Below are 23603 nucleotides of genomic sequence, written 5' to 3'. Positions count from 1 at the left end.
GAACTGGAGGGGATTATGTTAAGTGAAGTAAGTCAAACTGAGAAAGACAATTATCATATGGTTTCACTCAAATGTGGAACATAAGCAATAGCACGGAGGACCATAGGGAAGGGAGGGAAATCCAAGGGGGGAGAAATCAGAGAGGGAGATGAACCATGAGAGACTATGGACCCTGAGAAATGATCTGGGCTTTCAGAGGGGAGGGGAGTAAGGGGAGGGGGCAACAGGGGGGTAGGTATTGAGGAGGGCATGTGCTGTGATGAGCACTGGGTGTATACATTACTAATGAATGGTTGAACACCGCACCAAGGACTAATTATGTACTATACAGTGGCTAACTGAACATAATAAACAAACAACAAACAGAGAGGGAGGCAAACCGTAAGAGACTATAGAGAACAAACTGAGGGTTGCTGGAGAGGAGGTGGGTGGAGGATGGACTAAGTGAGTGATGTCCATTAAGGAGGGCACTTGTGATGAGCACTGGGTGTGATATGGAAGTGATGAATCACTGAATTCTACTCCTGAAACGAATACTACACTATATGTTAACTATCTTGAATTTAAATAAAATCTTGGAAGAAAAAAGAATAAAGATAAAAATAAAACCCTCAAACCTTCCCTACAAAACCAGCCATATGAATTTAAACTTGTTGTTGTTGTTGTTTTTTAAATTTAAATGTTTCGGGGCACCTGGGTGGGTCAGTCGTTAAGCATCTATCTGCCTTCGGCTCAGGTCATGATCCCAGGATCCTGGGATCGAGCCCCGGCATCGGGCTCCCTGCTCCGCGGGAAGCCTGCTTCTCCCTCTCCCACTCCCCCTGCTTCTGTTCTGTCTCTCACTGTGTCTCTGTCAAATAAATAAATAAATAATCTTTAAAAAAAATTTATATGTCTCTACTTTAAAGGGGTTCCAGCAACTTTTTCTTTTACTTCACCTTCAGTATTTGTCCCACGAACTTTATACACAGGTCAATGATTTCAAGTGAATCAAGTGATCATTCTTAAGTTGCAGACACCAAATACAGCATGCATAGTAAAAACATAAGTATTATAGCAGAGATTATGTGTGAAATCCAGAAAGCTGAGCCCTGGATCTCTAGGAACTGGAAAATGGGGGGGGGGGGGGGCACGCCTGGGTGGCTCAGTCAGTTGGGTGTCTGCCCTTGCCTCCAGTCATGATCTCAGGATCCCGACATTGGGCTCCTTGCTCAGTGAGGAGTCTGCTTCTCCCTCTGCCCCTTCCCCTCCCCCACCCCCTCATGTGCTTGCTCTCTCTCTCTCTCTCACTCTCTCAAGTAAATAAATAAAATATTTAAAAAAGAAAAGAAAAGAAAATAGATCTAGGACACAAGCTGGAGGTCTGAGTGTCTCCACCTGGAATGGCTCCCTCCCTCTGGTCTGCTGGTGAACTCCTGTGCCCCCCTGACCAACCATCAACAGGTACTGGCGGAATGGCTGAATAATGAAGACTGAAGACCATCCTAGTCATAGACAGGTCTGGCAGCGCTTTGGTGAGTGCATTTATCCAAGAGACTTGGTGAAGAGAAAATGGCTTAGGAAAAAAATAAAGCTAAGAAAAGAATGTAGTTCTATCTAGATTTAGTTCTAGCATGGAGCATCCAGTGTGGAATAAGCCCCAAACATGCCAAGAATATTTTGTACTGTATTACAAATGAAAACCAGCTCCCATGCAGATGGAATTAAGAATTTTGTAACCCAATAAATCTGCCTTCCTCCTAGAACAGAAACTGCTTTAACTATTCAAAACAAATTCTTAAAGATTTCCTCCTCCTGATATGTAAAGGCTTTTTAGAAAGTAGGATGAATTTGGTCTGTAATAAATGCTTATTAAAAATTCGAATCTTTGTTGAAGCAAAACAATGTACATGGACCACAAGTAAGATCCTTGTCGAGGAAATCCCTGAGAAATTTGTTTTTTTTTTTTCTCTCAGTGAAATTGTGTTAAAAATGAATAAAACATACATTCTTCTGTGGGATCTGTAGCTGAAGTGGAGATATTGGAGTAAATGTCACAAGGAAAAGGGGCACTTTGCACAGGGCCCTCACACCCTTCACTCCCCCCTCTTCCCTTTCTGGGTTTCTAAATTTTTTCATGTTGTTTTGGTGGATGGTTTGGCAGCTTTGTATGGGTTTTAGCCTTCAGGCATCAATCTCTTTGTACTTTAGGTTTCTGGATGGAGAGGTTTGAGGAGGAAAGGGATGAAGGACGCTCCAAGGGTAATTGCTACTTAATAGCCAAAAACAGGGAAAAATAGCTACAGGAGTGCAATTAGCCTCTGCTCATCCTTCCTCTAATCCAATGGCACCTGTCACATCAGCCCATCATGCAACATGACTGTGTGGCTTCCGTGTGACCCGGGTGGGGCAAAAGAGAGGATTTCCTATGTAAGGCTCATTTGTTGTAGAGTGTGTGGCCCACCAGACTGATGAAGCATTCATTGTTTCTCTAAAATGGAAAGAGCTTTGTAAAGAATTCTTTTTAATGGTACCAGGAATCTGGGGACCACATTCTATAACTACTAAATTTGGTTTTGATCAGCGGCTTCATTATTGGCTGAGATTTAGAAACAAAAAGCCCCTATTTTGATTGCTGCGGAAAACAGCATTTGTTTTCCGCAGCAATCAAGACACAAACATCCAGCCCATTTGAGTACCTTTTTATCCACTTTCCTTGGGGTGACCTCTGATTGGCCATGCTAAATGAGGGGGTAGCCAAGAAGAGCTAACATTTCATAAGAGTTTCATTTTCTAATCTCCTCCTTTGACTAAAATGGCCATTATTTTGCCTTTCCTAACAGAATATCCAATGCACCGGAGTAAGTGAAGTGAACATAGGCTGAACGATCAAGGGGAGCCAGCTGGTCCAATGCTGCACGGAGGCCATTCACTTGCCAACACTGCGGAGATTACTATGCACCGAGGTCGTCCGTGCTGTGGCTAAGGCCAACTGTACCACTGATTTTGAATTACAAAAAGACTTTCAGTTGTAAAGTAATTAAGTTACGGAGATGTAAAGTACACAAAAGAGGGGGGGCGGTATCAGACTGACCCCAAGTGCCTCTTCTTTTGAGTATCCTCAAGTTCCTACCTCTTTTCTCCCCCTCCTCCCCACTCCTCATGCTTCTAGTTCACTATTTTAATTCCCAGCAGAACCATCTGCTGTACGACAGACTGCCCAGCTACAAAGATAGACGTGCACACCCCCATCGTGTCCAGTAGTCGAGGACGCACAGGCAGGCTAACAAGATGCAAATCCCATTCAATATGGCTAATGCCTTGTTCTATCCCTATGCAAAGGCCCAGAAAACTCATTTTTTAAAAAAGAGTTTTATTTATTTATTTAACAGAGATAGAGAGAGTATAAGTAGGCAGAGTGGCAGGCAGAGGGAGAGGGAGAAGCAGGCTTCCCGCCGGGCAGGGAGCCCGATGCGGGGCTCGATCCCAGGACCCAGGGATCATGACCTGAGCCGAGGGCAGCCGCTTAACCGACTGAGCCACCCAGGCACCCCGAAAACTCATTCTTTTAGGCAGTTTTATAATCTAACTCTGACACCATTGCTGAATGTGTAACACTAATTTAAATAAATTACATGTGGTTAGCAAAAGAGACAGTTCTGTCTTTGTTTAGTCTGAGAGGTTATTTTCATGATTAAAGAGACCTGATCTCATGTTCTTAGGCGAGGTTCAAGGATATCTATCATTTACCCTCCAGGAATGCCCCCATCGTGGGTCATTTGGGTGCTAGCCTGGTCCCTGCCGAACTGCTTGGTGGCGAGGGAAGAAACATTCTAGGAACAGAGGCATTTGCATCGAATAGGGGTCTTGGGATTATGTAGCAAGTCTCTCTTCACACACGTTGTGTTGAAAGAGGCAAGAACACAACTTTCTCTGCCATCGGAAGCAAATCTCACGTCAAAGGGCCGTGGTGATTCCGTCAGCAAGTGGTTGTAGCTTAACTATAGAAGAGGGCCCTCCCACAGCCTTGGACCTGCTTTCCCAGGGGAGGAACTCAGTGCACAGGCGAGAGGAGAATTCACACTAATGTCTGAAGTTACCACCGAGGTTTGAAATTGCTTCCAAGGCAGATGTTCACCTTTTACTCGGTTGTACCTTTCAGATCATAAAGCAGGGGGCTTGAAACATAGTATGTGTCCAATAATCCTGTTAGCTGACAGACTGGGCTTGAAAACATCTTTCCTTTCTTCTGTCTGATTGGACAGAATAATCTGAAACAAAAATGGGTCTAGTCCTTCGCATTTTCGGTCTCATGTCAGATCTCTTTTCAGGAGTCTTAATCGATAAGATTTTCCAGTTGGTTTACTTCCTGGTCTTCAAAATCATGCCTGAGGGTCTGTAATGAGAGGCCTAAAGTGCTAGTCCTTTCCCTAACAGGAGATAAGCCAGTCAGCAAGACTTTGTGTCTCTCTTGATATTTTGGTTTAAATCAGTGACTATATTTAAACTAGACATCTTTCAAACAGCAGCCATTCTGAAACTTGGAAATCATTTACAACAAGGAGATAGTGATTTAAAAGGTTTCCTTTTTAATCAATTAAACCTTCCAGAATTCCAACTGCCTCCAGCATACAAACTGCTCTGGTTCCAGAAGTCTGCACTTCTTAGGTTCCTTCATTTTCCTGCAGTTAAGGCAGAAGCAAACCTGTATCCACAGCTTCTATTTGAGCACTTCTAAACTGTCCTAAGTTAATAAAGATGCTGACAGACACAGTGTTTTTGTTTGCCTCAAGGACGCACCCTAATCTTCCTGGCCAGGCCTTCTGCCTACATAAATTGCATCCAGACATCCAATATGTTCAGAAAAAGAAGGATGTAGTGAAAATTCTAGGGAGGGGATATTTCAGTTCAAGGATTAAGATGAGATTCACAGGCGGGATATGCAAAAATGATAGTTTTACACAGGAAAGAACCAGCATTCGTATGACAAAATATTTGCCTACGAAAGCTCAGTTTCTGAGGGTTCAGTTTTCACTAAATTCTCAAAAAATACATAAATGGGAGTGGCTGGTACACAGTGGTTCAGTATCACTCGATTTCCTCCCCTTCCTTTCCCCTCTACTTGCTTGTCTCAGAGGTTGCACTTGTCAGTTCTTCTAATGTGAAGACCTACTATTCTCTCCCAGAGAAAATAATGAACTAAACTCACAGACTTGCAGGAGCTTATTTAGACTTTCCAACTAGCAGGGCAGTCTCAAGGTCTAATATATAAGGGCACAAAAAATAATGTTGATAACAGAGTATGATAGTACCTCAGCCTTGACTCAAGGCTTTTTTTTTTTTTTTTAAGATTTTATTTATTTATTTTGAGAGAGCATGAGTGAAGGCAGAGGGAGAGAGAGAATCTCAAGCAGAATCCATGCAGAGCTCGATCTTAGGACCCTGAGATCATGGCCTGACCTGAAACTAAGAGTCTGACACTTCAGCAACTGAGCCACCCCGGCTCCCCTTGACTCAAGGCCTTTAAGATAATAGTCTCAGAGAGGCTTCTCAAACAGACATCCAGGAATATAACCTCATGAAACCCAAAAGAAAACAGTCAATTTTCCTACCCGCATCATTAGCTGCAGCATCAAAAGTGTCTTGCCACTACCTGCCGGCATAAACTTTTAGGGACTGAACAAATTAAGCTAAAAATTGTCTTTAGGGAATTTATAACCCAAGATAGATTTGGGGTGAAGCGAGCAGTGTCATTTTTAGTGGAGTGGCGAGAGGAGAAAATTCTGATAATGTTATCGCCCCAGGATTTCAGGATAGCATTTTCGGATTCCTTGGGCATTACTGTATTACCCGATTGGTTCATTTCCCCTGAACAGGCAAATTCTCACCAAGCAGCCCTTGGAGAGTAGTGAATTACAGCTGCTCTGAAAAGGCCAAATAAACAGATCACTCCTGAGCCCCGAGGTAAATATCCAGCTCTTTCTAGCATAGTCAGTGGACAGAAATTCAAAGGACAGAATTCAACCCAAGGGCAGACCACAAGAGAAGGTCAGAGTCTATGCTGTTCATTCTCAGGAAGACTCCCTACCCCATTCATATTCCATGTCTTATGAGAAGTTCCTTCCACTTGTGTTCCAATACGAAGCAGAAATAACAAGCTGACCAGGCAATGAGGAAACCATGGAAGACAGCATTAAAATGATAATGCAAGAAAAACAATTCAAGATGTAAGATGCCATGTTTACTTTTAAACAATACGGTGGAACTTCCAATGGAGGATTTAATAGACATAGAATTTTCCAGGAAAATAAAGGCAGGATTTGGGGAAATCTGAGAATACAGATAAGGAACACTGTCATCTAAACAAACCTTGACACTGAAAAGTAATGGTATCCTAGATTCCACGATCCAAAATAGAGTCATGTATGTACCTAAGAGAGTGTAGAAAACGGTAGAAAGACAAGCGAGAGCACAGGGAAAAGAACGTGCACATACGAGGGTGAGGGAGCAGGTGTGGCGTTAACCCTCTAGCTAGTCCAGAATATGACTGAATTATCTCACCGTGAAGACATTTCATTAATGTATGTAGCCTTGCCGAACTCAGCCAAATCCCTATCTACCTTAAGGGACGAGGAAGGCAGAGAATTTTTTGTTGTTTTAAATTGATCCTTGATTGCTAAGTGTACCTGAATTTGCAGAGGAAGGAAACCTAATGTGCGTCATAAAGAATTCAAATTCTTTGCCTCATTGGTGGAGGTTGTGATAGTCAAAGTGTTGTGAATCCTTCCTGCTCTTTTGTCTCTTTCAGCTGAAGGGCGGGGACTACATCTGCCAAGGATGAAATCAAGTGGAAATCTGAAACTAGAGCTCAAGTAGGGCCAGGAGGTAGTGACCCGGGCACAGTCCTTCCTCCCCTCCCCTGCTAAAGGAACCTGGAAATACAAGTTATCGAGGGTCAATCCCATAACCACATTCTAAAAAATTGATGAAAAAATTAATCTCCATTATTATAGGTCAAAAATTGTCTAGTGAAAAAAGCATTGCATAGGCCACAAGAACAACAACGCCTCTTTCCCTAAAGGCTAACCTAATCTTTGGATGTCTGGAACTCTAAGGACTTTAAAATTAACTATGTAAAAAGCATTTGAATCTAAAGCTGTCTCTGTTTCATAATTTAAGGCTGGTGATTTCCTGGGGGAGTGGAAGGGTAAAAATGCTACCCGTTGCTCTATGGGGTTGGATTACAGGTGGGAACAAATTTGGGGTTCCTAGAATGCTTTGGATCTGACAGGTGTTTCATGCGACAAACCTGTCTCCCCACCCCAATTTGCCAGCAACATGTGGTTTTCAACACGGGGCATGCATTTTCAAAATAAATCATATCCATCAAAAAGAGCTCTGCAAACCCTCAAAAATCCACATCTCCCTCCTCTAATAAGCTAGGACTGTAGCATGAACTTGAGCTGCGTGGAACCTAATAGGAAGGAAATCTATTTGAGTAGTTCGTTTTGCAAAACGACCGAAATTTAAGAGAGAGAGGGAGAGGAAACCCATCTTTTTAAAAAAACCATTAAAGCAACTGCTTTTAAGATCGCAAAATATCCATTCTCCCTCCCCCCCCTTCGGTGCAAAATAACGTTAACCGTTTTACTTCCGAAGCTGTGCACATATACTGCAGGCAGGGCAGAGGGGCCCGGTCTCCCGCGGAGGGAGGGGGTGGGGTGAGGGACCTCGGCCAGCCCGGGCCTGAGTGAGACGCCGCGAGAAGGCTTAGCACTTCCGCAGCCCGGGCTGACAGCGTCCCCACCGGCGCGTCCCCACCGGCGCCGGCTCCAGCCTGGCATCGCAGCACCGCTGGCAGGATCCGGAAGCGGATTCGCGGCAGGCTGCCCACACCGCAGTCCGCCCGGACCTGGCCGGGAGCGGAAGGCTCCAGGTGGACCCGGCTGCGCCGCCCCAGCCCCGGCGCTGACTTACTGCCCGCGGGCGACTGGCTCGGCGGAGAACTGGCGCGCTGGCTGGAGGCGGCGGGCGGCGGCTCCGCCTCCGCCTCCGCCTCCGCCTCCGGTCGGGTGGCGGCCCCCCCCACCCAGGGCCGGGGTTTGCTCGCGCGCGGCCCCGGTGGCGGCAGGCGACCTCGGCTTTCGCGCCCGTCCGCGCCCGCTCCTCCCGGAGCCGTGTCTGGAGCTGGAGCGGCTTCACCGCCTGCTGTGGTCCGAGAGCTGGGCGGAAGTGGCAGAAACGGACGAGCGGGCGGAAAGCTGCCTCCCCGCTGGATTCTGGATGCCTTTAGCTCGGGGTCCCCGGTTCCAAAAGGCTCTCTGGTTGGTCATTTCCATCCTGTGCCGAGGCGCGGAGCGGAGAGACATCTGTTTTCCATAAGCCGCGAGGCAGAGGCAAATCCTGGATTACGTGCTGCCCGGCCCTCGCAGCATTCCCAAAGCCCGCACGGCAGCTAATCCCCGCACAAAGAGCCGGAAAACAACACGCAAGTTGGCGCCCAGCTCCAGAAAGATTTCCCAGTGCGATGACTAAAGGCTCTTGCGCCCAGCCTCCGGAGAAGGGCCAATCGCAGCCCAGGGGGGCCGAGAAGGGGGGTTGGCTCGGTTTGCAGGTCTAGTCCAGCAAGCGCGTCCTCCCTGCCAGTCCTGTAAACACAAATGCAAACTCTGGCCCTCCGGGGGAAATGACTTTAGTTTGATGAGGCTGAGAGAACTGAAAAGGGCCAGCGTCCATTACAGGATAGTTTATGCTACTGAAAGCAATCATGACTCCTGAATGGGAGACAGGAAAAAAATCTCGGTGTTTACTTCAGTCAGTTCTGACAATGAGTCAACTACGACACAATCAGCCCTGAAAATGATGAGAAATTACTGCCTCTTGGGGACTTATTGTTTATTCTGTAAAATAGGTTGGGGTAGGAAGTCTCCCCCCACTCCTCACCCCTGACTTCCTTGCTTCCTTCTAGAAACATTTATGAGTGCCTCCCATGTGCCAGGCACTAGGCTGAGAATAGAAACCTGGAAAAAGCCTGCAGTCTCTACTCCAAAGCGCCTTATATTAAGGTGGGGGCGGGGCGGGGAGAGTGAGAGGAGAAGACCAACAATTTAAACGCCTGGAGAAATTGCTATGATAGAGTGTATGCCCAAAGGGTTAAGGGAACAGAGAAGCAGGTTTTCAATCATGCTGGAAATCAAGGAAGGCTTCCTTCCCACAGGAGGCTGCATTTGAGTTTTGAAGACTGAGCAGGCATCAGGCAGAACGGAGAGAGAGAGGCAGGGGGAATATCTGAACTTCTGTATGGCTGCAGGAAAGAGGTGAGAGGAACAGAGGCGAGAGATGTGGTTACGGAGTCAGAGCATGAAGGTCTCATCTGCTAAACTCTGGGACTGGACTTTTGGAAGCTGTGGGAACCCTTGTGTTTCAGACAGATTACTGAGGAAGCCATGTGGAAGGAAGACAGCCTAGGAAGGGGGTGGAGGTAGGTGGGGATGGATGGGAAAGACTCCAAAGATGTGAGAAAGGCAAAACCTTTAGGAGGTTGTGCCTGGGAACAAGGAGGGGAGTGGAGCTGGAAGCTTTCACCCAGGTTCTGAGACACGTGTGCACTGGGGCGGATGGAGAGTACCATCTGCCAAGTCAGATAAATGAAGGGAGAGCAAGTAGGACCAGAGGAAGGATGAGCTGCGTTTAGACAAGTTGAGTGTATGGCTTTTGTAGGATATCCAAATGCAAATATCCCAGCAGGCAAGGCAGCCCCATGGATCTGTAAGGCAGTTTGGGTGTTATGGGCTAGCAATGCAAATTAGAGAGTTGCCCACCTTTATTTACATAGATGGTAAATACAGGAGTAGGAAATAATTCACTTCGTTTGCTAGGCTGCCATAACAGAGTGCCACAAACTGAGTGGCTTCAGGAACAGAAATGTATTGCCTCAGACTTCTGGAGGCCAGATATCCACGACCAGGGTGTCAGCAAGACCATGCTCCCTCCGACAGTGCCAGGCAAGGATCTGTTCCAGGACCCTTTCCTCGCTTCTGGTAGTTTCTTGGCTTGTGGCATCATAACTGCAATCTTCAGATGGTACTCTCCCTGAGCGAGGGTGTCCACATTTCCCCTCTCTGTCAGGACACCAGTCATATTGGATTAGGGGCCCACCCTACTCCAGTGTGATCTCATTTTAACTAATTACATCTGTCCTTATTTTTATTTCCTATCTGGAAATTACCTTGTTTCCATATAAGGTAACATTCTGAGGTAGTGATGGTTAGGACTTCAACCTATGAATTTCAGGGGAACACAATCTAACCCACGACATTCACACAATTTGAACTGAGTTATTCGGAGCAGGATTGAACATGTCGATGAGGAGAAACATCAGCTTTAAGTGGGCAAAGAGAGCATCTCTGGACGGAAACTGAGAGAAAACCAATTAGAAAGGTACATAAGGGGTGATCCACACACAGGGAAGACACGTTTTTAAAAAGAGTGATTAACATTGCCAAATGCTTAAAAAGCCAGGAAAGATAAAGCTAGAAATTGCCCATTGCCTTTGGATTGTTGCAGTCATTGGACCAAATGGGCAGACTAGTAGATGAACTTCAAAGGGCCCACGTAATTCCAATATTTTATGACTTTAAAACCATTGTCCAGGCAAACCCATTGAGAGAAGTCTGGGGTAGTGGACATTTGTTTGAGTCTCGCCTCCCACACCACAACCTGCTTTCTCATCCTCCCTTGGAGGTAGGGCTTGAAACTGTGATGTGGACTCTGGCAGTCGGATGGATAGACATTAGACTTCCATTGGGATGAAGGCGATAGGAGAAGACAGACCCCAGAGAAGCCGTTTTCTGTCTGGTGGTAGAACCTGGCAGAGAGATATGGACCCTAAGGGCACAACAGGGGTGAAGGTCCAACAGAGGGTCTGTGGTGGCCATGTTCAGAGGAGCAGAACTAGGGCTCATTCTGGAACCATCTGGTATATAATTTAGACATTAGTCTCAGCTGAGTAGCCTCCGAGCTTGATTCTCTAGATTTCTTGGAGATTCTCTGAGCCACTTAATATTCTTTTTCTTTTTTTTTTTTAGGTATTTACTTATTTATTTATTTGAGAGAGAGAGAGCAGGAGACAGAATGAGCAGAGGAAGAGAAGCAGGCTCCCCACTGAGTAGGGAACTGACGTGGGGCTCAATCCCAGGACCCTGGGATCATGACCTGAGCCAAAAGCAGACCCTTAACTGACTGAGCCACCCAGGCGTCCCAATATACTTCATTTTGAATAGAATAGTTTTTAGATAAAATTCACATACTATAAAATTCATCTATTTAAACGTACAATTCAATGGGTTTTAGTATTTTCACAAACTGTGCAACCATCACCACTATCTAATTCCAGAACATTATCATCATCCCAGAAAGAAATCTCAGACACACTAGTGGTCACTCCCCCTTTCCCTGTCCTCTCAGCCGCTGGTGACCACTAATCCACTTTCTATCTCTAAGGATTTGCTTATTCTGGATATTTCATATACATGGAATCATATAATTTGTGGCCTCTTGTGTTTTGCTTCTTTCACTTAGCAAATTTTTTCCAAGGATTATCTATACTGCAACACGTTCCAGTACTTCATTCCTTTTTATTGGCAAATAATATTCCATTGTATGAGTAGACCACATTTTGTTTACCCATTCATCAGCTGATGGACATGTGGATTGTCTCCACTCTTTGGCTAGTGTGAATAAGGCTGCTATGAACATATGAATACAATTTTTTGTTCTGACATGTATTTTCATTGCTCTTGGATATACCTAAGAGTAAAGTTGCTGGGTCATAGGATAATTCTGTGCTTAAAATTTTGAAGAACTGCCAGACTATTTTCCAAATCAGTTACATCATTTCACATTACCGCTAGCAATGTATGAGGGTTCCGATTTCCTAGTGGGTGTGAAGTGGTATTGATTGTGGTTTAGACTGGCATTTCCCCAATGACTGATAATGTTGAGTATCTTTTCATGTGCTTATCAGCCATTTGCGTATCTTCTTTGAAGAAATGTCCATTGAAATCTTTTGCACATTCTACTTTATTTTAAAGATTTATTTAAGGGTGCCAGCGTGGCTCAGATGGTTAAGCGATAAGACCTTTGGCTCAGGTCATGATCTCCAGGTCCTGGGATCAAGCCCTATGTAGGGTTCTTGGCTCAGTGGGGAGTCTGCTTCTCCCTCTCCCTCTCCCCCTGCTCATGCTCTCTCTCAGTATCTGTGTCTCAAATGAATAAAATCTTTTAAAAAAAAGATTTTATTTTAGAGAGAGAGAGAGCGCACACGCGTGTGCATGAGTGGGGAGGAGCAGAACGGGAGGAAGGGAGAGAGAGAGAAGCAGACTCCCCTTTGAGCAGGGAGCCCAACACCAGAGATCGATCCCAGGACCCTGAGATCATGATCTGAGTTGAAATCAGGAGTCGGATTCTCAACTGACTGAGTCTCCCAGGTGCCCCAGAAATCTTTTGCACATTTAAAAAAAAAATAATTTTTAAAATTGTGGTTAAATACACATAACCCAGAATTCACCATTTTAACCATTTTTATGTGTGTAGTTCAGTGACATGAAGTACCTTTACAATGTTGTGCAACCATCATTCTTTCCCCATTTAAAAAAAATATATTTTATTTATTTATTTGACAGAGAGAGCACAAGTAGGCAGAGCAGCAGGCAGAGGGAGAGGGAGAAGCAGGCTCTCCACTGAGCAAGGAGCCCAATGCGGGACTCGATCCCAGGACCCTGGGATCATGACCTGAGCTGCAGGCAGACGTTTAACCGACTGAGCCACCCAGGCGCCCCTCTTTCCCCATTTTTAATTTAAAATTTACCTTTTATTATTGAACTTTTATATTCTGGATACAAGTCCCTTTTCAGATATATGATTTGAAAATATTTTCTCTTATTCTGTAGGTTGTCCTTTCACTTTCTTGGTAGTGTCCTTATTTTTCTTAATAAATTCATTTTATGGTCAAACTAACTAGAGTAGTTTCTGTTGTCAGCAGCTAAGAACACTGGCAGATGCACTGAGTTCTATTAAATACAATCCTTTACTATTTTATTTTCTATAACAATGTCTCATTTCACATTCTCTATCCAATATTGCCTTAGAATTTTGGGGTTTTTTTCCTAGAACTTTTCTTATTCTTTTTTTTTAAGATGTATTTATTTATGGAGGGGGCAGAGGGTTAGAGGGAGAGGGAGAGAGAATATCAAACAGACTCCACACTGAGAGCTGAGCACAATGCAGGGCTTGATCTCATGACTCTAAGATCACGACCTGAGCTGAAACCAAGAGTCAGATGCTCAACCGACTGTGCCACCCAGGAACCCCAGAGCTTTTCTTATTCTATCTGAATCCCACCCACCCACATCTTACACTTCCAGGGCACAGACCCAAAGTATCAATGGCCACCACCAACACAATTATAGCCACCAGCAGGCCTCCCAACTATTCCCACCTCTATCCAGTCCTGACCCAGAACCTTGGAAATCATGTGCAATGTTCTCCTTCTCTCCAGACCTCTCCCACTCCACCCCTCCCTTCCCTCTGTTATACCACCGTCACCATGTGGGATCTTATGAATGAGATCAATGTCCTGTTTAATCTTTACACCATCCACAGTACCCAGAACAAGGCTTTGCAAAAACCTGGAGCACAACGTGTCAAATTGAACCGAATCTTGTGACTTATTTCTTTATTTTTGTATTCTAAAACATTTATAAAATCTGACTTTAAACTCTTCTCTTAATGGCACATTTGGAGGATTAGGGCCTAAATTTGGGTGCAGGACAAATCTACGGCGTTCAATTTATGACTGGAAGAATGGAATTCTTTTGGGAATTAATCTCTAGGAGTTCGTGAAATGGTGAAAAAAGGTAAAGCTTCCCAGAGAAAGTTCTCAGGACCCAGAGAGGAGCAAAGACTATTATTTGGGGCATCGTGAGTCAAGGTGGACCCATTTCCTGGCAGATTTTTCTGGTGGATGAGGCCTCATGACTGGCACTGCTCAGTGCTTTGAGTCTGCTTAGTTTTTGTAGGCTCTCTTATCCGCCCCTACCCCCAGCCCCTTGCCTGTGGACCCGTACAGCCACCTTAAACTCTTCAGATTCGAGGCTAACTGAAAGGCGCCTGTTTGAAATAGCTGGAAAGGGCCTGGGTTCATTCAGTCATAAATCCAACTGATGTTTACTGAGCACACACTTTAATGCAAGGCCCCCTCTCTGGACATAAAAAGGAACAAGGTTCATTTCCTACAATAAGGAGTTGGATGATGAGTAGAGGGGGCAAGACAAATACAATTAACTATAACCCAAAGCACAATTAAAGAGACATAAAAAACTGTTTTGAGGATTCACGGGAAGAACTCACCCACTGCTATTTTCAAATAGCAGGAGAGGCTTTATGGAAAAGGTGGGGAGGGAGAGCTAGGCTTTGCTTACAAACTTGGGACCTCTAAGCCTGATCCCTGTTTCCCAGGAGCTCCCACACTAGTTGCGAAGAAAGTCACATGTACACGTGGCTCTAGTTCAAGACCTTATGTGATAAAACGGATTCGGAAGTCACAGAAAAGTGAGGGATCGCTTTTCTACTACAGTAACCAGAACTTTATGGAAGGGTGGGCTTGGGCCCTAAGAAATGAAATGGATTTATTAAAATGCATATTTCACATAAAAAGCAATTAGATGCTCTAGAAATTTTGGAAAACCCAGAAAAGTATAAAGAATAAATCAGCGGTGCTTGGGTGGCTCCCAGCCAGTTAAGCGTCTGCCTTCGGCTCAGGTCATGATCTCAGGGTCCTGGGATGGAGTCCCCTGACAGGCTCCCTGCTCAGCGGTGAGTCTGCTTCTCCCTCTCCCTCTCCCCATCCCCCCTACTCGTGCTGTCTCTCAAATAAATAAATAAAATCTTAAAAAAAGAATAAAACAGAAATCTATCTATAGATCTATTACCTACAGATAAATAAATTGCAAGACATACGATATGCTTAGTACATGTTTGAATATGTATATGACTATGACTAGAATTAGGAAATGACATTACCATTTATTGTCTCTTTTTTCTTCTTGTGCATATTTTTACTATATATGTATATAATTTGAAACCTTTTTTTTAAGATTTTATTTATTTATTTGACAGAGAGAGAGAGCACAAGCAGGGAGAGCGGCAGGCAGAGGAAGGGGCAGAACCAGGCTCCCCACGGAGCAAGGAGCCCCACGCAGGGCTCAGTCCCAGACCCCAAGGATCTGACCCCAAGCCCCCGGACCCGAGCTAAAGGCAGATGCCCAAACAACTGAGCCACCCACATGCCCCTGGAACCTGTTTTTAAAAAACAGATCCTGCAAGGGTGCCTGGCTGGCTCAGTCAGTAAAGCATGTGACCCTTGATTTTGAGATTGTAGTTTTGAGCCCCAACATTGGGTGTGATGATTACTTAAAAATAAAATCTTTTTTAAAAAATTAAAAAATAAGATAAAAAATGAAATCTTAAAAAATATGCTATGATATTCATTTTATATCAGTAAAATTATTAGAAAACACATTTTTAAACAACTAAGAATATGCCATTAATTTGTATATCATTTACACAACCAGTTTCCAGAGTATTCACATTTAGATTGTTTCTAAACTTCCAATTATTATAAATAAAACTTCAATGAAACTGCTAAACACAAATCTTTGTCCATATCTCTATATTTTCAAGATAGACTCCTGTAAGCGGAATTATCAGGTCAAGGTGTATTAACATTTCTAGGGCTCTCAAGAGAATAAGACATTGCACAATTACTTTCTTGAAAGGTTATACCAATTTACATTCCCATTAGCAATGTATGAAATTGAGCTATGCACCTTCACCAACAGTGTTACTTTAAAATATTTGCTAATCTGATAGGAGAAAATGGTAAATTATTGTTTTTTAATTTTGTATTTATTTGTTAATATAAAATTATATGTCACCTATACTTCAATTAAAAATAAAACTTTTAAAATTTGTATTTATTTGATCACTAGTGATGTGGAACATTTTAAATATGATCATTTCCATTAATATTTCCTTTAGTTTCCAGTTCATGTTCTTTGTCCATTTGGGATGGGGGAGTTGGAGAGAATCTGCAGTTCTCTTAGTCAACCTTGGCTTTCCCATGGTTATCGTTGTGTGAGCATCTGCCATGTTAAGTGTGATCTCATTCATTCATCTTCTTCTGCCTCCCTCCCTCTCCCCAACTCTCCTTCCTCCCCACCCACCCCCAAGACAGCCCCTAAACACAGCCAACTACTTCATCCAGTGCTCAAAGAAACTGTGCTCTGTTGCAACACTGAAGGAGAAACTGGTGCTATTGGGACAATAGGTCCAGATTGTCGAGGGCCATTTGGTCACTAAGCCTCTCTTTTTCAGCACTGATTTTAGAACCTAAGCTCCCCCTACGACATAAAATTAAACTCCACAGCGTTCCTCTCTTGATTTCCCAAGTTTCGAATGAACTATACCTTCCTGCCTTCCTGGTGTCTGTTCCTGCTGAGCCTGGTGTGTCCTTTCCTACATTTTCCCTAGACCGAATCCTGCCTGTCACTGATTCTGAAGCTCAAAGAGTGGCCCTTGGGTGAGGGTAATCTCTTCCTCTGAATCCCATAGCACAATGTAGTCCACTGAGAGTATTTCCAACATCCCAAATGTTCTGGTTATTTGTGCATGCCATTCATCTACTTCATTACTTTATAAACTCCTTGAAGAGTCTACTTGAGTAGGGTCTATGTCTTCTTTATGTCCGAATTCTCATAATACAGTTAGCAGAAATAAAAAAATGTTTTACAAACTAAAAAATTAAATGTCATTTAACAGAAACACTAGGGGGAAGAGAAGCCACTTTGAAAGGTAAAACAAATTTCAATTTTAATTGTATTGGCTGTGGTAATATTACAGACCGAATTGTGTCCTCCTATGCCACCCCCCCCCAGGGGGGTTGGCCAAATTCATACATTGAATCCCTAACTCCCACATCAGGATATTTGGAGATAGGGTCCTTGGGGAAATAATCAAGGTTAAATGAAGTCATAAGGATGGGACCCTGATCCAATAGGATTATTATCTTTAAAGAGGAAGGGACACAGAGCTCTCTCTCTCTCCACTTCTGAGCACAGTAAAAGGCCACGTGAAGACACAACTGCTATCTTCGAACCCGGACTGAATTCCTCACCAGAACCTGATCATGCAGGTAGCTAGATCTTAGACTTCCAGCCTTCAGAACTCTAAGAAAATAAGTTTCTGTCGTTTAAACCACCCGGGCTGTTATGTTGTTATGGCAGCCTGAGCTGACTAATACAGAGGTAATGGTAAGATGTTAGGTAGAAATGGAAGAAAGTCAGTCTAAACAAAGGAATATTAGTGACTGAAGCAAAGAACTCACAGAATCTCATGGTGAGACCATTTGGGGGGTGGTAAATAAGGGAAGAATTGGGAAACATGCCTCCTTTTGTCTTGTCATAAAAGGCACAAGATAATCTCTTATTCTGCATCTTTTTAAATCCCCTGTGGCAAAGGAATAAAAACTGATAAAAATTACAACTGGAGTCCAGGGACTGAGAAACTGAATGGGGCTAAACAATTAATTTTAGATCAAATATAAAAACAGCAAAGGGAAATAAGCATTAAAATAATATTTCAAAAGGAATCTGACAAGGAAATTGCCATTGGCTTCCATGAGAGTAAGAGCGTACTCTTTTAATGTTTCCTTGATGATATATTGATCTTCTTGAGCTGATGCATTAGCTCAAGAAGACTCATGGAAAGATGTTCCTGAGTCTCCAGGGACATTACTCAATCGTGGCATCGGGCCAGATCACAGAACCACACATGACTTCAAAACCAAGTATTAAGGAAGAACACATTAGAAAGCCAAGACAGAAAGAACAATTCTCTCTGGGGTCTTAATATTTGTTCTCAGGTCCTTGCCAAAAACTCACTCATCATAAACTCTGCATATGTTAAATACATGTCATACTTTTGAAGTCTCAAACAAAAAAATCTTACTTGGACAAAACAAAAACCATAAAAACAGGCAAAGGGCTTTTTGAGGACCCTACTTCTTAGAATTGTTGTAATTCAATGTCTTTTCAATTCTTGCATTAGAGATTGAAAAAAAGAAACCATGAAAATGTTTCTTTCAAAATTTCCTTTTATCCAACACGAGGAGAAAATATGGTGACAACTGAGTCATTTTCTTATTCTTTATGATAGATTTCAATCTATTCTGTGCCTAACATCCAACATATGTATATCCGATACATAGATTTCTTTTTTAAAATAAACTTTTAGGGGCGCCTGGGTGGCTCAGTTAGTTAAGCGTCTGCCTTCGGCTCAGGTCATGATCACAGAGTTCCTGGATTGAGCCCTGCATCTGGCTCCCTGCTCAGAGAGGAGTCTGCTTCTGCCTCTGCCTCTGGCTCGTGCTCTCTCTCTCTCTGTCAAATAAATAAGTAAAATCTTAAAATAAAATAAAATAAACTTTTAATAAGTATAAATTACGAACAGGAAAGTGCACAAGTCCTAAAGCAACAGCTCAATGAATGAATTATCCCAAAGGAACCACAACAGGTAAACACCAGCCAGATCAAGAAGTAGAACATTACCAGCACCACAGATGCCCGTTTCCAAGTGTAGCTTTGAGCTAGATATATTTTTTCATAAAACTATTATTAATGATAGTAAGTGCCTAGATCAGCCAACAAAAGCTAAAAAGGTTTATGAATACATTGCCCAGGGGCTAGAGGGACATCTCCATTTACCAGGGCCTTATCTAACTTAGATTCCTTAATCAATTACAGGGTGCTCCCGGGAACACAAATTAGCATAACCATCCAGTGTTACTGGAAAGTAGTTTAAGGCTATGTATCCAGATCCTTAAAAATATTTGTATGTTATGCTTTAGTAATTCCAGCTTAAAATTTTTTCTCAAGGCAATATCAGAGGTGTGATCATGGATATTTGTCCAGACAGCTTCATTAGGGCAGTAGCTCTGGGATGCTCTATGACTCCTAACTGTGCGATCTGGGACAAAATATTTCACCAACTGCTCTGTGCCTCGATTTCCTCATCTGTTAAATGTAATAATAGGTTGTTACAAAGAGTTGCATAAAGAACTTGAAACAGTGCCTGTCACATAGTGGTTTAACATTAGTTAAGAACTTAGTTATTATTACAAAACCATTCATCGCAACATTATTTATAACAGAAAGAATTTTTGAAAGACGTTAAATGACCAGAAATAGGGGAATGAATGCATACCCTCTTGTGCATCCATACAAAAGAATATGAAGCACCCCTCGGGGGATGGCATAGGGATTAAGGAGCCTGAATGCCAACCTGTCCCTGACCAGCTGTATGACCTTGACAACTTTCTTAACTCTCTGAGCATCAGTTTCCTCATTTGAGAAAAGAGTCTAAAAGGGTGCCTGGGTGGCTCAATTGGTCATGCATCTAACTCTTGGTTTTGGCTCAGGTCATGATCCTCGGATCGTGAGGTCAAGCTCCACGTCTGGCTCTGCGCTCAGCTCGGAGTCTGCTTGAGTTTCTCTCTCCCTCTGCCCCTCCCCTTCCTTGCTCTCTCTCTCTCTTTCTCTCAAATAAATAAACAAATAAATCTTTAAAAAAAAAAGAAAATAGGGGTGGCTGGGTGGCTCAATCGGTTAGGCATCTGCCTTGGGCTTGGGTCATGATCCCAGGGTCCTGAGATCGAGCCCCACATCAGGCTCATTGCTCAGCAGGGGGTCTGCTTCTCCCTCTGCCTGCCACTCCCCCTGCTTGTGTGCTCTCTCTCAATCTCTGTCAAATAAATAAATAAAATCTTGAAAGAAAGAGAAGAAAGAAAGAAAGAAAGAAAGAAAGAAAGAAAGAAAGAAAGAAAGAAAGAAAGAAAGAAAGAAAGAAAGAAAGAAAGAAAATAGAGAATTAAGAGTACCTATCTTGGACTGCTCACTAGCTCGTAAATATAAAGCACTTAGAACAGTCCCTGATATCCAGTTAGTGCTTAAGCAGTGTTAGTCCTCTCCATCGTAAGTTGGAGAGTTGTAGCCTGATGGCCTGGTGATATATCACACGCACAAAGCTTTCCAGTCAGTGGCTGAGAAAGTATGGGCTCTGTGAGGAGAAGGTGAATGGAACAAAACCCAAATCCCTTTCGGAATTAATAGAGGGAATTAGAGATACAAGCCTAGGCCTGGATGCTATGTGCACAATTTCCCTGTGAAGGAACTGGACAAAGAGTTGTTTCTCTGGAAGAATCAGAACGCACTGCTTTGACTAAAAGGAAAAAAAAAAAAGTCCCCCAAACAAAAACTCCCGCCACAGTAACAAACACGTCTTGGGGAGAGAAAAAAGCTGGTCTGGTTTCCCTAATCTCCGGCACCCCCCACCACCTCTTTTCTTCTCCCTGCCCCCTGCACCCCCTCCCCTTGTCGCCTTGGGCTTCCCAGGGAGCTAGGACAGGGAATGGAGATTTCCATCCACTTGGGGGAGGAGGCATTCACATCGCAGCTCCCACAGAAACAACTGGGGGGGAGAGGGCTGCGCTGAGGTGACCCTCTACCCCACTTTTAAAGCTCTCAGTGTGAGTGTGGACACAGCCAGACGTGCTTTCGCTCTAAAGGAGCAGGTTTACAGCCAGCCTTGGAGATGGCATGGTATGGCGACATTGCTCTGACCCCGTAACCTCAATTTCTGGATAGGACAAAGGCCAGCAGTCCCTAAGCACTGTTCCCTTCACTATCAGCAGCTCCCATCCGCCAAGAACCATGCTCCTCCAAAGGCACACCAGAAGCCATGACACCACCAGCTTTGTGTGCAGAGGGGAGCCGTGGAGCCGTGGGTGGCGCGGCCCGTGAGAAAAAGGAAGCTTCACACCGGAGGCCCGTATTCCCTGAATACCCCTGGACAGCAATGGGGAAGGCGGGGCAGCTGCCAGGGCCCCCCTCCCGGCCCTCAATGACAGCTCAGACAATGGCGCCCCTTGGTTCACTGCAGGCGCTGAGCGTGGGAAGAGAGCTGCTTTGTTCAGACCTTGTCACTATCTTTCCTCGCCACAGTTCCAACAAGGCTTCTGGGGCGTGTAGGGTCACTGCTACCTTAGAGGGTCTTTCCATTCTCTTTTTGTAATGGGCCAGCATTAATTCCTATTTATGCTGTGCCCCCAGTGTGCCCAGACCACAGATAGTATCCAGAAGACACAATAGTTATCCTAGAGGAGGAGATAAAGGGGCCATGTTTCTAAGAAATCACTGATCACTGCTGTTTTTGTTTTGTTGTTGTTGTTGTTGTTGTTGTTAAAAATGCTCTTAAGGAGGGGCGCCTGGGTGGAACAGTCGGCCCAGCAACCAACTCTTGGTTTCGGCTCAGGTCCTGATGTCAGGGTTGTGAGATCAAGCCCTGTGTCAGCCTCCGGGCTCAGTGCGGAGTCGGCTTCAGATTCTCTCTCTCTCTGCCCTTCCCTCTCGTTCTCTCTCTCTCAAATAAATAAAATAAATCTTTTTAAAAAAATGCTCTTGGGGCGCCTGGGTGGCTCAGTCATTAAGCATCTGCCTTCGGTTCAGGTCATGATCCCAGGGTCCTGGGATCGAGCCCCGCATCGGGCTCCCTGCTTGGCAGGGAGCCTGCCTCTCCCTCTCCCACTCCCCCTGCTTGTGTTCCCTCTCTCGCTGTGTCTCTCTCTGTCAAATAAATAAAATCTTTAAAAAAAAATGCTCTTAAGGAAATAGAATCATCCAGTGAGGAGTACAGATCAAGAATCATATCCTGAGAGCTCTAGTTCTTGTTGCTTGGGTCCCAGTGGAAGAACCTGTATGTCAGTGACATATTAAAGAGAGTTGGCTCTTCTGGGCGTTCCTAGAAATGCAATTATTGCCAGTTGCTGGTGAGGCGCTTGAGGGCCCTGGAAGGAGACAGCCTTGTAGATTTCACGGGACTTGTGCAACAGAGGCTCCTAGCAACATTGGCTTAAAGCTCTTGTATTTAAAGTTAAGTCATCCAGGGGTGCCTGGCTGGCTCAGTCAGGAGAGCATGCAGCTCTTGATTTTAGGGTTGTAAGTTCAAGCTCCATGCTGGGTGTAGAGATTGCTTAAAAATAAAACCTTTAAAAAATATAAAAAGTAAAAAAATAAAATTAAGGGGAGCCTGGGTGGCTCAGTCCTTAAGCGTCTGCCTTCAGGTCAGGTCATGATCCCAGGGTCCTGCTCCGCGGGAAGCCTGCTTCTCCCTCTCTCGTCACCCCGCTCATGCTCTCTCACCTCACTATCTCAAATAAATAAATAAAATCTTAAACAAATAAAATAAAATTAAGTCTTCCAATGTTGCAACTGGGAATACACTGGGAAACTACATGATTTGAAGCTATCTTAGAAAACACACGGTGCTCTTTATGGTATATATAGTTCTGAAATCAGGTTACAGCTTCAAAGTTCAATTTAAACTCTGTGTTTTACCCCCCTGGGAAGAGCAGAGAGGCTTGGGGAAGGAGAAAGTTCCCACGCAGTGAGAACTCCATCCTTGGAGGGTCCTTTGTCGGATCTCAAGATATTTGTATTTAGCTCTTTAACACTTCAAAGAACACATGGAAACTGCCAGCCCTGAGTTTATTTACACTGAGGCTACAGATTTAAATGTTTTCCTCCTACACACCCCTTAAGAGATACATAGCATTTTCCCAGTGAGTTCCAGAGATTGGTGTCCAGGAGCGTAGCTGTTGTTTGTAAAGTCAGAGGTCGGCCCTTTGGCTCCTTGTGGTTTCTAGAGTCAACTGTTTGAGTAATTTCACTCAAGTTCTATTTGCAGTTCTCAGCTGTAAAATGTGAAGTGTGTCTTTCCTTTAGTGTCAGCTTGTCAGGTACAGTACTAGAAAGTGCAGGCTGAGAGTGGGCAAACACACCTGGTAGTTAAAGACCTACCAGGAACCCGTTCTCCTTGAAAAGCTGATCAGGACTGCAGGTGTGATAAGGGTGTGTGATAGGGGTTCCCGCAGGTGCAACCTGAGTTGTTTCTCAATGACTCCCAGGGGTTCCCCAGAGCATGCAATCCCAGATTCGCCTTCCATCTTTTTTGATGGGTCCCTTTAACATCCTGGATAACAAAATAGCATACCTATTAAGTATGTGTGAGGGTGTCCGTGTGCCTCGTTTGAAAATTTAGGTAGACAGAAAATACGTGGAATGCAAGGGATTATGAATGAAATCAGTGTTCCATTGCTCCACGTAGGGAGGGTATCTGGCTCTCTGTTCCTTAGCTATCATCTGCAGGGGCTAAACCCTCTAAACTTACACACAAGAGTCTGTGGTGTGGCTATGTTCTTCACTCCCTACCACTGCCCCAGGTCTGCTCCCAGCTCCAGACCTTGCCTTGCAGGTTCATGCTTCTGTAACTTATCGAACATTTAAATGGTCTCTGCTTGGCACCCTGTAGAGCATCATCTAGAAACCTCAATCAGAATAAATGAGATGATCCATCTGTGATGGAAAAGAGATGACTCCATGCCAAATACTATGGAGGGCCTTCTCCATGTTCTATCCTTTCAATTCTCATAAAAGCCCAAGAAGGTAGACATG

General features: G+C 44.1%; 1 protein-coding gene across 4 annotated transcripts in view; it reads right to left on the bottom strand.

Moving 5' to 3' along the window:
- TRIM2 (tripartite motif containing 2) overlaps positions 1 to 23603 on the bottom strand; it is a 162678-nt gene that overhangs the window by 88247 nt on the left and 50828 nt on the right. Inside the window, exon 1 of one of the 4 annotated variants that reach the window (XM_027597800.2) lies at positions 7957 to 8262. The exons of the other annotated variants lie outside the window; for them this stretch is intronic. The gene's annotated coding sequence lies outside the window, so the exon portion shown is untranslated. Of the gene's footprint in view, positions 1 to 7956; positions 8263 to 23603 lie in introns of those variants that run through there. 4 annotated transcript variants of the gene reach the window in all.

Source organism: Zalophus californianus, chromosome 2 (assembly GCF_009762305.2).
Source record: "Zalophus californianus isolate mZalCal1 chromosome 2, mZalCal1.pri.v2, whole genome shotgun sequence".
Taxonomy (NCBI): domain Eukaryota; kingdom Metazoa; phylum Chordata; class Mammalia; order Carnivora; family Otariidae; genus Zalophus; species Zalophus californianus.
The sequence above is the reverse complement of the archived record's forward strand: the minus strand, read 5'-3'. Positions and strand labels throughout refer to the sequence as shown.